Below are 10,233 nucleotides of genomic sequence, written 5' to 3'. Positions count from 1 at the left end.
AGCACAGAATGGACACACCAGAGCCTCTAGCCACTGCAAACAAATGCTAGATGCATGTGCCACCTTGTGCATCTGGCTCACATGTGTACTGGGGAGTCAAACCTGGGTCCTTAGGCTTTGCAGGTAAGCGCCTTAACTGCTAAGCCATCTCTCCAACCCACCCCTCAATTTTATTTTATTTTATTATTATTATTATTTTTACTTTTAAAGGGTCTAAAAATATGGAACGCTTCATGAAGTTGCATGTCACCCTTGGGCAGGGGCCATGCTAATCTTCTCTGTATCATTCCAATTTTAGTATATGTGCTGCCAAAGCAAGCACTTGTCTTGTATTTCAAGGTAGGGTTTTCTTCTAGTCCAGGCTGTCCTGGAATTCGGTTTGTATTCTCAGGGTGGCCTTGAACTCACGGCGGGATCCTCCTACGTCTGCCTCCTGAGTGCTGGGACCAAAGGCACAGGCCAGCACTCCAGGCTGATTTTAAAGGCTCACGTGGCCAGCTCTGGCATGCTCAGCCCATGGTCCTGTGTCTGAACCACACGCTCCTCAAGTCTGTCTTCTCCCCACCCCTCCTCTGGTTATAGCCTCAGTCTCACTCACCTGGCTCCAAGCCCTGCCTCCTCCAGCCTTGGTCCTAGGGGCCAGACCTAAGAGGGTGGCACCTGCTGTCAGGCTGTCTTCCCACTGCACCTGACCCCCTTCTTCAATAGAACCCCAAGGCCAGCCCCAGTTTTCCCATGCCACAGCGGCCTCATCGGTAGAATGGGACAGACAGGTGCTTCATACACACCAACGCGGTAACGATCAAACAGGACCATCCGGAGCTCCATTTGGGCACTGATGCACCTCCTTTTGGCCTACAGAGGATCTGAAATGCTAATTTATTCCCAATTTTCAGACTCAGGAGGGGCAGAACAATGGCTAGGTCCAGGGCTGGGACCAGGGAACGTCAGAGTCGGCTGCGGCATCTTGTTGAAGGGAAGGAAGTGTTACAAGGGCAAAGAAGGCTGGGAGCGGGTCAAGGAGGGGCCGGGTATGACACAGCTGCTGGATGCCAACGTGGCTTGGGAGAGGCCCAGAGTTCTGCCCTCAACTCTGAAAAAATAAACAAACAACACAAAGATGGCCGAGGGCTGGGCATGGTGGCACACGCCGTTAATCCCCGCACTCGGGAGGCAGAGGTAGGACGATCGCTGTCAGTTCGAAGCCACCCTGAGACTCCATAGTGAATTCCAGGTCAGCCTGGGCTAGAGTGAGACCCTACCTACAAAAAGATGGCCAGACAGTAAGTTGAAAAGGAGACATAAAGGGTGGAGAAAGGAAGGGAGGAGGATACTTAATAGGTTGATATTGTATATATGTAATTACAATGATTGTAATGGGGAGGTAATATGATGGAGAATGGAATTTCAAACGGGAAAGTGTGGGGGTGGGGAGGGAGGGAATTACCATGGGATATATTTTATAATCATGAAAAATGTTAATAAAAATTTAAAAAAAAAAAAGATGGCCAGAGCCAGAGCAATCTGAACAGGAAAATAAGGTCGTGGTGGATTAGGAACTGAAAGCCCAGGCACAGAACACACATTCCAGCGTCACAGGCCCTCTGCGCCCTGGCACACTGTCAGCCACCCGTCAGTCAAAAGCACCTGTGGGCCAGGCATGGCGGCGCACGCCTTTAATCCCAGCACTCCGGAAGACAGGAGGATCGCTGTGAGTTCGAGGCCGCCCTGAGATGACAGAGTGAATTCCAGGTCAGCCTGGGCTAGAGTGAGACCTTACCTCCAAAGAAAAGCTGAAAAAAAAAGGCAGGTTGCTGGAAAGATGGCTTAGTGGTTGAGGCACTTGCCCACGAACCCCAAAGACCCAGTACCCACATGAACCAGATGCTCAAGGAGGTGGCACAGGTGCCTAGTAGAGTCTAGGTGTCTAGAGTTCATTTGCATTGGCTGGAGGCCCTGGCATGACTTTCTCTCTCTCTTTCTTAAATAAGTAACAGCCAGGTGTAGCGCTGCAAACAGGTCACCCCAGTAGTAGGAGGTGGACATACAGAATCAGGAGCTCAAGGCCACCCTCAGCTACATAATAGCCAGCTCGAGCTACATGAATTCCGTTTCAGAACAATAAACAAAACTGGCGGGGGAGGGGGGACCAAACAACAACTCTGCCTTAATGACCAAGAATACATTTTTTTCCCTGTCGTCACAATTCTCTAAACAATACAGTGTAACAGCAACCTGCATAGCGCCTACGGGAACGAGGAGCCGGGCGTGATGGGGCACACGCCTTTAATCCCAGCACTGAGGCCTAGGTAGGAGGATCGCTGTGAGTTTGAAGCCACCCTGAGACGACATAGTGAATTCCAGGTCACCCTGGGCTAGAGGGAGACCCTACCTCAGGAAAAAAAAAAAAAAAAAAAAAGTGTAAGAAAGTGTGGCATAGTGCACAGGCGTGTCAGCGGAGCCACCTGGGAGGCTAAGAAGTGAAAGTTCAAGGCCAGCCTAAGCAGTCTAGTCAGACTCTATCTCAAAATTAAAATTAAAATAGTAAGCCGGGTAGGAGGATTGCCATGAGTCCAAGGCCAGCCAGAGAGTACATGGTGAATTCTAGGTCAGCCTTGGCTAGCAAGACCCCACCTTGAAAAAAAAAAAAGAGAGAGAGAGAGAGAGAGAGAGGCATAGATATTCAGATGCTCTAACTTGGACTTGAAGCTTCTCAGCAGACTGGACTTTGCCAGGCTAAGTACCCACAGGGCATCCCCAGGGGTGCCACCGCCCACAGCTCCTTGTCACTCACTACCCAAACTCCAGTTCCTGGGCCACTGTGACTCTACTCCTGGTTTCAGAAACAGTGAAAAGGCCTCAGGATTCTTTACTTTTCCCCTTAGGGCAGATTTTCCCCTTCATTTTTTTTTTTTTTTTTCGAGGTAGGGTCTCACTCTGGTCCAGGCTGACCTGGAATTCACTCTGTAGTCTCAGGGTGGCCTTGAACTCACAGCGAACCTCCTACCTCTGCCTCCTGAGTGCTGGGATTAAAGGCATGCGCCACCACGTCCGACTTCCTTTTTATTTTATTTTATTGTTTATTTATTTATTTTTATTTGCAAGCAGAGAGAAGAGGGAGACAGACAGAGAGAATGGGGGCACCAGGGCCTCCAGCCACTGCAAACGAACTCCAGACACAGGTGCCCCTTGTGTATCTGGCTCACGTGGGTCCTGGGGAATCAAACAGGTCCTTCAGCTTCACAGGCAAATGCCTTAACCTTCAAGCTGTCTCTCCAGCCCTCTGACAGTTTCTAAAGACCCAGCTGGGGGCGGGTGTGAGAATCTGGGGCTTGGTCTGAGAGAAGGAAAGATGTGGATGGAGAGGAGATGTCAAAGCCCTCTGGGCATTTCCTGCAGAACTGGAGGAACCAAGGGGCCTGGGGTCCAGCCGAGTCCTTCCCTGCCGTGGCTCCTCCCCCAGCTGCAGGACCTGGCACCTAGTATGTGAGGCCTGAAGCAGGCTCGCTGCGTCTATGCGGAGCAGGAGAGGCATCCCTGGGGCCTAAGAGACCTCCCCAAACCTTTTTCAAGTGTCCTCCAAGGGACAGTAAGGAACAGCATAGACCTAGTCAATGGGGGCATGAAACCAACTACAGCAGTTTAGGGGCAACAGGGTCCCCTCAAAGTAAAAGTGAGGAATGACTTTGAACCTGACCTTGCAGTCTCCACTTAGCTAGAGGTCAGAGACGAACTCCTTATCTCTTGCAGCCTAAAGACATTCCCTAGCTCTGCTTTTCCATAAACTCAGAACGAGTCCTTCTCTAGGAGGGAATTTTCTTTTCCGAGCATTAAGATTTCTGGAAGGATTAAATCTGAACCTGCCACTGCAAGTGGTTAGCTCAGACTTTCAGAATTTACAAAGGACCCCAATCTGGGTTTCTAGGTGGGCTTTACTCCCCTGATGCCCGCTGTCTCCTGGGCAGGAGCTCTCTCACTTTTCCTTCTCTTAAATATGGGGCTTTCCCATTTCTGTGAACCCTGCTCATACTCCCTATAGGACATGAACTCTGTCTTCCTTCTGGTAAATTGTATTATCTAACAAAACTTGTAGGGCTGGGGAGATGGTTTAGTGGTTAAGGCACTTGCCTGTTAGCCTAAGGACTCAGGATTCGATCCCCCAGAATCCACATAAGCCAGATGCACAAGGGGGCACACACGTCTGGAGTTCGTTTGCAGTGGCTGGAAGCCCTGGCGCACCCATTCTCTCTCTTTCTCTCCCCGCCCTTTCTCTGTCTGTCACTCTCAAATAAATAAATAATAAAAACAAAATAATAATAATAATAATAAAAAGGAGTCAGGCAGTAAGGGTGGCCCCTGAAAGTAATAAAAAAGCAGGAAGGTCTGTACTTGCTAGAGATCAAAGGATGATCTGACTTCTTATCACTTGACTAGTTCTCTAGACCTGTTTTTCCATACCTGAGCCCCTCCCTGGAAGCTAGGTCTTTTTTCTTTTCTTTCCTTTTTTTCGAGGTAAAGTCTCACTGTAGCCCAGGCTGACCTGGAATTCACTATATAGTCTCAGGATGGCCTTGAACTCATGGTGATCGATCCTCCCACCTCTGCCTCTGGAATGCTAAGATTAAAAGCATGTGCCCCCATGCCAGGCTCTTTTTTCTTTTTTTAGAATCCTGACATTGTGATTGGTCAGACTTAAACCCCAGACCCTGGCGTCATGGCTGGTCTCTTCCTGAGCCAGCTTCTAGCTCAGACCAATCAGCTGGCTCACCTGAGCCACAAGACCCACCACTGTGAGGCTATGTCTGTCAAAGGAGGGCAAGCTCTCTGGGCTACCTGACCTCTCCTGAACCCCTGGCTTCTGTTGAGTTTCTCCTGGGCTCCCCCCACCCTGAAGCCCTTACTTTTCACATGGGCTTTTTACCCTTTCTGGCTTTCCACCTGGCAGGAGCTCTTGTTCTCTTCTGTCCTTTCCAGTGTTTCTAGGTCCTCCAGGTGGGCTTTCAAGCCATGTGGTGTCTTAACTTGGGTCTGTACTTCCCTAAATAAATATAATAATTATCCTTCTCAGTCCTACCTTATTCAGTTCTTTGACTAAAATTAGACACGAGGGCTGGAGAGATGGCTTAGCGGTTAAGCGCTTGCCTGTGAAGCCTAAGGACCCCGGTTCAAGGCTCGATTCCCCAGGACCCACGTTAGCCAGATGCACAAGGGGGCGCACGCGTCTGGAGTTCGTTTGTGGTGGCTGGAAGCCCTGGCCCGCCCATTCTCTGTCTGTCTCTATCTGCCTCTTTCTCTGTCGCTCTTAAATAAATAAATAAACAAAAAAAAAATTAGACACGAACCTAGGGCTTGGGGCTCAAGGACTTTCTTGAGCTCCTAGCACTCCGTCACAATTAAAAAAGGAAAGAAAGAAAGAAAGAAAAAAACCTTGTGAACTTGGGCTGGAGAGATGGCTCAGCAGTTAAGATACTTGCTTGCAATGCCTGAAGGCTCAGGTTCGATTCCGCAGAACCCACTTAATGCCAAATACAGCAAAATGTACCGAGTGATGCATTCACGGCTCCTCAGTCTTCTGATCTGTGGCACTGGGGATGGAGGCCAGTACAAACCAGGCAGGCACTCTACTGCTCAGCTGGTCCTTGAACTAACTACTTACTACTAGGCTGGGAATTCGGGATTTTTCTTTCTTGCTTGCCTTTTTGTTGTTGTTGTTTGTTTTTTCAAGGTAGAGTCCTGTAAATTCACTCTGTAGTCTCAGGGTGGCCTCGAACTCATAGCGATCCTCCTACCTCTGCCTCCGGAGTGCTGGGCTTAAAGGCGTGCATCACCACGCCCGGCTCTACATGATTATTTTGATCTCCATAAAATAAGATGGAAGCGATGGGGTCTATTTCCATGCTGTGCAGTTTCCATTTCCTGTCTGGGGACTCAGATGCCGCGCGGGGAGGAAGCTCAGGCCAAAGTAGAGCTGAGTGCCAGCCACAGCAGGCCAGCCTGGGTCCCAGACCTGGAAGAGAAGGGCCCACCTGGAGCACGCCCACCTGGGCAGGAGCCGTTCCCTCTGCTCCTTGCTGCAGACACAGAGTGAACAGCCACACTCTGATGACCAGACACTACCAGCTTGTTAGAAAACAGAATGCTCCGAGGTCACGTGATATGCCCAAGCCGCTGTGTGGGAAGAGTCACCTGTGCCAGACGGCAGGTTCATGTCGGAGGTCAAAGCAGATCCCAGCGCTGAGCAGTAAATTTCAGCCACAGACAGGGATCAAGGAGGGGCCAGTGGAGAAACCGAACATTTCAAACAGGAAGCTGGACCAGCCTGGGCCAAGCAGACAGAGTGACTTTGGCCGGGCATGGTGGTGGTGCACACCTTTAATCCCAGCTATAGGTAGGAGGATTATCATGAGTTCAAGACCACCCTGAGACTGCATAGTCAGTTCCAGGTCAGCCTGGGCTAGAGCGAGACCCTACCTCAAAACAATAACACACACACAAAAAGAGAGTAACTTAACTTTGCTTGCGCCACACTATATGCGCCATGACTTCACTGGATTTCTCAAATAGATCTTGGTGCTCTGAAAAGTCAAGGAGCTTGGGCTACCATATAACATCACCTGTCCCTGTGTGTTCCCACTGGCCCTTGGCTGGGGCTTTAAGGCAGCGCTAAGGAGGAGAGGAGGTGATGTACAAGGGCTGACAAGGCTTAGGGTCTAGTGACACCTGGTTACAGACACACCGGGAAGCCAGGCCTCGATGGCTGGGGCCAATGGCAACACGTAGATGTAGGTATGGGGCTGCAGGTTCAGGGGACAGGAAGTGCCGCAAGTGCCTGGGGAGCAGGCTGGGCACATTGTCGCAGACATGCTGGAATGGTCACGTGGCTTGGAGGAGGCATACTTTCCTTTTTTGTTACATTTATTATTTAAAACTTTTTTTATTTATTACTTTTTTATTAACAACTTCTATGATTGTAAACAATATCCCATGGTAATGTCCTCCCTCCCCCAACTTTATCCTTTGAAACCCCATTCTCCATGTTTATTTTTATTTATTAGAGAGAGGGAGAGAGAGAGACAGAGACAGTGAGTGAGAATGGGCGTGCCAGGGCCTCTAGCCACTGCAAACGAACTCCAGATGCATGTGCTACCCTGTGCATCTGGCTTACATGGGATCTGGAGAATCAAACCTGGGTCCTTACCCTTCACAGTTATGTGCCTTAACCACTAAGCCATCTCTCCACCCGTAAATTTATTTTTTTAATTGACAAATTCCATAATTGTAGACAATAATCCATGGTAATGCCCTCCCTCCCCCGACTTTCCCCTTTGAAACTCCACTCTCCATCATATCCCCTCCCCATCTCAATCAGTCTCTCTTTTATTTTGATGTCATGATCTTTTCCTCCTCTTATGATGGTCTTGTGGAGGTAGTGTCAGGCATGGTGAGGTCATGGATATCCAGGCCATTTTGTGTCTGGGGGAGCATGATGTAAGGAGTTCTATCCTTCCATTGGCTCTTACATTCTTTCTGCCACCTCTTCCACAATAGACCCTGAGCCATAGAAGGTTTCATAGACATGTTTCAGTGCTGATCACTCCTCTGTCACTTCTCAGCACCGTGGTGCCTTTTGAGTCATTGAGGAGCCATACTTTCTTTCACTTGCAGTTTGGGGCCCCTGGGTCTAGCTTCATCTTGCAGCTTTCTGGAAAGTTCAAAACCCCGTATGATGTATTTTAGCACAAAACATACACAAGGTGGCCATGGAGCTGGGACAGCCTCTGGAGATCAGGGAACTGCGTCAGGCTGATGTTCCTACTTTCAACCTTCAGGGGATAGGGAGCAGCTGAGTGGGAGTGACCTCAGTGATCAGCAAATGCCTTTAACCACTGAGCCGTCTCTCCAGCCCCCGATCTTCACTTTATTTTTTCTCTTTTGGTTTTTATAAGACAGGGTTCACTCTAGCCCAGGCTAACCTGGAATTCACTATGTAGTCTCAGGGTGCCCTCAAACTCATGGCAATCCTCCTACCTGCCTCCCGAGTGCTGGAATTAAAAGTGTACATCACCATGCCCAGCTCTACTTCTTTAAAAAAATATTTTTTATTTACTTATTTGAGAGAAAGAGAGAAAGAGGCAGATAGAGAGGACCTCTAGTCATTGTAAACAAACTTCTGATACATGTGCCACCTCGTGCATCCGGCTTTCTGTGGGTAGTGGGGAATAGAACCTGGGTCCTTTGGCTTTGCTGGAAAAACACTTTAGCTGCTAATTCCTGTCTCCAGTGCTCCAGTCTTCAAAGTAAAGCTAAAAACTAGATTTCTGGCCTGAAATTCTTAAAAACAGATGGCTGGACTGGCCCATGGGTCACTGGGCACAGGCTCAGTATTGAGACGTCTGCGGACTCACAAGCCCTCCAAGCTGCCTCTGGACTGCTGTGGTCTCGAGGCCTGGCACAGGAAGCCTCTCTGCCTGTGTACACAATTCCTGCCGCACGCTCTCTGCTCAGGAAGCTCGGTGGTCTTGTGTCAAAGACACCCATGACCAGGCTAGGACTTCCCTGGTCCTAGTTCATAACTGTCTTTTGCAGGGGTCAGAATTCCTCATGCAGTCACCACGGTGAACCCTTTCCATCTCCCTCCCAGGCAGGGCTGGACTTGAAACCTGTGGACATAGGCGTGGGCCACCTTGTGCGATCTTATCCCAAGGCAGGTCTTCTTGGGAGAAGGCCCCATGCTGGGGTTAGGAGACATGCTGACTGACTTCTGGATGGATTGACTTCTCAACTGAAAAGTTGCCTCTCAAGGTTAAAAAGCAGATAGGGGGCTGGAGAGATGGCTTAGCGGTTAAGCGCTTGCCTGTGAAGCCTAAGGACCCCGGTTCGAGGCTCGGTTCCCCAGGTCCCACGTTAGCCAGATGCACAAGGGGGCGCACGCGTCTGGCGTTCGTTTGCAGAGGCTGGAAGCCCTGGCGCGCCCATTCTCTCTCTCTTCCTCTATCTGTCTTTCTCTCTGTGTCATGGAACCAGCCTAGATGTCCCTCAACAGATGAGTGGATAATGAAGATGTGGCACATTTATACAGTGGAGTTCTACTCAGCGGTAAAGAAAAATGAAGTTATGAAATTTGCAGAAAAATGGATGGACCTGGAAAGTATTATACTAAGTCAGGTAACCCAGGCCCAGAAAGCCAAGCGCCACATGTTCTCTCTCATATGTGGATCCTAGCTACAGATGCCTGGGCTTCTGTGTGAGAATGAAAATACTTAGTAGCAGAGGCCAGTAAGTTGAAAAGGAGACATAAAGGGTGGAGAAAGGAAGGGAGGAGGATACTTAATAGGTTGATATTGTATATATGTAATTACAATGATTGTAACTGGGAGGTAATATGATGGAGAACGGAATTTCAAATGGGAAAGTGTGGGGGTGGGGAGGGAGGGAATTACCATGGGATATATTTTATAATCATGGAAAATGTTAATAAAAATTAAAAAAAAAAAAAAAAGCAGACAGGGCCCTCTTGAGGATGTCCGACTCATACATGCCTGTGTCCCAAGAGCCCAGGCCACTGCTGCCATCCCTTCCCGGGCTCCCATGGGCCCTCTCAGGATCCCTCACTGTCACCATTCCTGGACCCACCAGACCAGTGTTCTGGTCCTCTGGGGGAAGCCTGTGCTAACCACAGTATGCAGTGCTGGCTACCTTTTGGGCCTCCAGAAGGAAGCATCCCACCTGGGTTACTGGGTTAGCCTTTGACAAGGTTGGGGCCTTCCAGAAAATTCTATGCTTGTTCTCAGGAACTCTATACTTGCATTTTGCCACGCAGCCACCACCACAAACCTAGGGGCACGGGATGGAGAAATTTCTAGAGAATGTGAATCTTGTCTTCCATCTTCTTCCTCAACCATCCTAGGCGCGCTGCAACCAACCAGGCTAGCGGGCAAAGCTGAGGGCACGGGCATCCAAGAGCAGAAATGGAAGCGGGACCCCACCATGCAGTTGTTTCCCCTCCCCCGGCCCCCATCTTGGCAAGAGGCTGCTCTGAGGCCTCACAGGCCTGAAGCCATTTCCTGGCGGCCTCCATGTTTGCAGAGCTGAGTTAAATATAGTCTCCGGCTGCCCGCATCGGGTGCCCGAGAGTGCCACCTGGTGGCCCGCTCCCGGCCTCTCGGTGGGACGGACACCATCTCATCTCAGGGGAAGGACATCAACATGGCCGCCCAGGCAGCCTTTGGAGAG

The 10,233-nt window shown here is 49.8% G+C and overlaps 1 non-coding gene across 1 annotated transcript; it reads right to left on the bottom strand.

Annotated features, from left to right (window-relative positions):
- Nucleotides 1-215: 215 nt before the first annotated feature.
- On the bottom strand, nt 216-322 carry LOC123463069. The gene has a single exon (XR_006638681.1). It is a non-coding gene; the product is annotated as a U6 spliceosomal RNA (small nuclear RNA).
- Nucleotides 323-10,233: the final 9,911 nt, after the last annotated feature.

The sequence above is a fragment of the Jaculus jaculus genome, chromosome 8, assembly GCF_020740685.1.
Source record: "Jaculus jaculus isolate mJacJac1 chromosome 8, mJacJac1.mat.Y.cur, whole genome shotgun sequence".
Taxonomy (NCBI): Eukaryota; Metazoa; Chordata; class Mammalia; order Rodentia; family Dipodidae; genus Jaculus; species Jaculus jaculus.
This window is presented reverse-complemented; position numbering and strand designations above follow the sequence as displayed.